General features: G+C 39.3%; 2 pseudogenes; one reads left to right on the plus strand and one right to left on the minus strand.

Annotated features, from left to right (window-relative positions):
• Positions 1-759: 759 nt before the first annotated feature.
• Positions 760-2,986, minus strand: LOC148740531 (uncharacterized; annotated as a pseudogene).
• Positions 2,987-3,293: 307 nt separating this feature from the next.
• Positions 3,294-4,126, plus strand: LOC148740532 (uncharacterized; annotated as a pseudogene).
• The last annotated feature ends 222 nt before the right edge of the window (positions 4,127-4,348 follow it).

The raw sequence follows: 4,348 nt of genomic DNA on the forward strand, positions 1-4,348 counted from the left end.
CTCTACTTGCTTCTTTGTTTCGGAACAAAACGATCTTTATCCACTAGGAACTCTCAAAAAGAGCGACTGTAATAGTAGCAGACATACTGATGTATTTGATGTGTTGGAAAGCTCCATATTTGCTCGTGTTTTCGCGTTCGTATAATTCGCACTTTGCCAACTGGTATGTCATATCATTTTTTTTAACTCCCTTTCAACGCCGGTTTTGTCTATTTTTTAAGTTGATATTGTTAGGCGATGATAGTCGAGTCGATGTAGTTTCCAGAATGGTGGCGAATAAAACATTTCTGAGTGAAGGTGAGAAAAAATAAGTTTGTTTACTTGTATCCTCACTATTAACTGGTTCTGTTTCAGATAAAGAGATCACAGTGTTGTGGAATTTTAGATCTTTTGGAGCCTAATAATAGTGTGATGGCTGATAAGAGTTTTAATATTGATGATCTATTATGTAGTAAGGGGGTAAAGCTAAACCTTCCACCATATCTTTTAAATCGTGCACAGTTTTCACCAGAGGAAGTCAAAGAAACGAAAACCATAGCCAAAGTCCGGATTCATGTGGAGAAGGCCATACGCCGAATTAAAGAATATTATCTTTTCGACAATGAAATTCCTTTGTCACTTTTGGGCACTGTTAATCAGATGTGGACAGTGGCATGTTTGCTTGTAAATTTTCAGGGACCATTAATTTTGAAAAATAATCTGTCTTAGCAGGTGCCACAGGGTGTTATCATTATACATATTACAGTGATGTAAGTGTTCTCACAAAAAATAGTTAAAGTAAAACATGTCAACCTCATCTTTATATTCTTGGGAAAAAATAGGATCAAATACTGTTCTTTGGCGAAAAAACAAATCATCATTGATGCAACAGAAAAAGTCACATCAATCCAGGCCAAAAGTACCTAATTGGCATTGTACTTGTAAATAATATGCATGTTTCTTGTTTAGGATTAATTCATTTGAAATGGGGTCATTCTTAAGGTAAGCCACATCATCTAAGTTGGTTGTTCCTTCCTGGACAATCTTTGTCTCAAAGAAGCCATAGGGACTTGATGAACCATTTTGAGCTGCCTCAATATCTTAAACCTTCCTGTCGGGAAAACTTCCAAGCCAGGGGCATTTTGGATTTATTACCAGACAACTTGAGTACAAGTTTACCATCCCTTTCTTTGCTTTAGTGGCATATATGGATGCTACTCTTCCCCCCATTTCTATAGCGGGTTCATAGCAGCTATCTGTACAAGCCTAGATGGCTGAAGTTGTTTAACAAGAGTATCAAAATTAGAAATTCTCTTTGCCACTGTTCCAAACTTGCTTGCAGTGATTCTTTTTTTTTCTTAATGAATGCCAAAGGTCACGTTCATCCTGTTTTCTCATTTTTTCTTCTAAAGCATGTACCATCTCTAAAGTGACTGACAGTGACTCTAACTTTGCTGATTTGTTACTGTTCAAACAAATTGACCCATTGTTCTTAAACCTTTAACCTGCATTAGGAAGGGGTAGCTTGGGGAATGAGGTGTGGGCAGAACCATTTATGACATATTTTTCTGTGAGCCTTCGTTGGTAAGATATTACAGACCCCTTTGGCACCATTCCAAATTTGGTTTGTACAGAAGGAAGATGTGAGCTTGCAAAGTTTTCCAGATCTGGTAACAAACTCCACAGCAAAGGCTCAGGATTTAGATTTTTGAGTTTAGCTTTTTCATCAGGGCTCAGAATATGATACTGGGATGCAGGTGAGTACAGAGTGGTTTTAATGAATTTATTACAGTTTGCACCCTCCTGAGGCATCTTCACCATCAAGGTGTCCACACATTGAGGATTTATGTGCTTCCCTCTGGGAACACTCCATCACTGCACCATCATAGTATATGTCAGATCATCAGGTAAGCTCTTTAGCTCAAGTTGCTTAAAGTGTGACAAGTAAAAAAGATGGCCCACAACATGGTGACAAATCCCTCTAACACCTGCTACACAAGAACACTTTCCAGACACTGTTGTTTGATCCATACCAATTATCACTTGAAGGGAATGTGGTGTTTCATTTTCTTCATCGATCTGTAGCATCTGGCAAAAAAAAATGCCTCCGAGTCACTATATGTAACTGAAATTTGTAAAATTAATTAGGATCAGTCTTTACCACTTTTTAAGGAATGGTTTCATAACAGGAAAGGCGAAAACATCAGCAACTTTCAGGAGACTACACCAATTTATTTACCAGTGCACTTACTTTTGATGTTATGGAGATATCCTGGTTCTGCAAAATATTTGTAAACTTTTGCAGTGCTTTCACAACCCGTTTAACGTGTTGCATATTTCTCTACATCGGTGAAGGTTATACTCAGTAAACGTGAGGGTCCACACTTGGATTACTGAGAAAATCAGCCCAATCAAACAAAGCTAAATAGCGTCAACCTTCGGTAAGTTTCGCATTTTGTAGACATGTAACTAGACTACAATTCCTGACAATCTTTACCTAACCCAAAGAAAGAGCAGAACTCTTGCGAAAAATCGAATAAATGAATGAATGAATCAGTTGATAGGATTAAGATTAAATAAACTTTCGCCTGCCATTCGTTCGTTCCCGACGCGTTAGAAGTAAAAGGTAATACAAATGTTCGATCACAGAAGCTCTTTGGGCATTATGCAAATTTGACGAGTGGATAAAGATCGTTTTGTTCCAAAATAAAGAAGCTAATAGTGAAAATATTTGTGTAACTGACCTTTCGTGACCCCAAGAGGCAGCCATAGTTTCCCGTAGCAACCGATTTGTTTGCCCTCCAACATGGCGGAGAAGATCACGTGACTTCTTAGTGCAAGGAGCCTATTAGCGTGCTCACATTGTGCATGCGTAGCTCTCCGTGACGATAGGGACTTTAAGAAGCAGGCTCTACTACGGCGACCGGAAGTCTACACTTACAACTTGTCCGACTGCGCATGTCTAAGGCGGGAATTCACGCCGAACTCTTGCCATCTGCTTCGGCATAATCACTTCTTTCCCGTAGTTGTGAGTACGTCAGAATTTGCCGTAATATTTCGTTTGAAGTTTTGATTATTTGAATTTTTTCCATGTGATTAAATTAATTGCGTTTCTTTACGAGTTGATGAATCGTGGATAAACGCAATTTGGTCAAAATTTACTTGTAGAAAAAAGATCTCAAAACCAGGGACAGCTTCAGGTTCCGCCGCCAACACTGCCAAGCGGCAATCGTAATTATTTCCATATCGTTTTCGTTTGTTTTATTCTTTTTGACTCAGTCGAGCTCTTCGTTTGCCTCATGATCCGGCACCAAGCTGGTGGATACTGTTACGTGTAACAAATTACTAGAATGTTTATTTATTTCTGTTAATTTGATTTTTACAACAGGCCAATGGAGTGGACAACGGCGCACGACGTGTTGCCGTGCAGAGAAAATTTGGTAGAGGAGTTTTATAAGTTCAAGAAAGGGAGTAATGACAGAGGAAGAATTTGGACGCAAATTTCCGAGAACCTAAAAAGTGTAACTCTAGTCAAATTCGAAGTGAATCAAAGAGCGGTAAGAGAGCGATTTGACTTGCTACTCGGAAGATTTCGACAGCAAAGTAGAGAGGAAGAAAATGCAAGTGGTATATCTCCCGAACTAACATAGCTCGACGCACTGTTGGAAGAGAGAAATTAGCACAATCAACGAGAGAATCCTGTAACAGAATGAGTGGCGAAACAGATCGCAAAAAAACCCAAGGAGACGCGTTTCCAAGCCTTGGAAAAAGTTGGTGAAACAAGAAGGGCTAATGAGGACTGTGAAAGAAAAGCGAAAACGCATCCAAGAAGCGGAGCTGATGTTGCCGAGTTTCTACGCGAAAAATTAGAAGAGGAGCTTAAGATCCGCGAAGAGGAGCTCGCTTTGAAAGCAATAGAAGCTGAAAACGAAAAAGAGAAGCAATCACATATGTTTAAAACCCAGGAGGCCATGATTACAAACATGGCAAAACAACAAGATCAGATGCAAACACTTCAAATGGCTTTTTTGCAGCAACAGCAACAACAGACACAGGCCATGATGGTGTTGTTAGAAGGACTTGCGAAAAAATAGTAACTTAGTTCCCTGACAGAGATTGACAATGGATTGATTTACTCTTGTAAATTTATTGCCGCTTCAAGTTACTGATTTTGTTTGTTTAGTGTCATTTTGAATTTTATATTTTTCAAGTAAGAGTAAATAATGCACCATTCAAGATATATATTCCTTCCCCTCCCCTCCCTCTCCCCCGTTGCCCATTTTTCCACTTAACACCTACTCCCTCGGCAAATATTTCCTCGCCCCAATCCTCCACAGTTACCAAATCCAAGATGGCGGCCTAATACGAA

Source organism: Stylophora pistillata, chromosome 2 (genome assembly GCF_964205215.1).
Source record: "Stylophora pistillata chromosome 2, jaStyPist1.2, whole genome shotgun sequence".
Classification (NCBI taxonomy): domain Eukaryota; kingdom Metazoa; phylum Cnidaria; class Anthozoa; order Scleractinia; family Pocilloporidae; genus Stylophora; species Stylophora pistillata.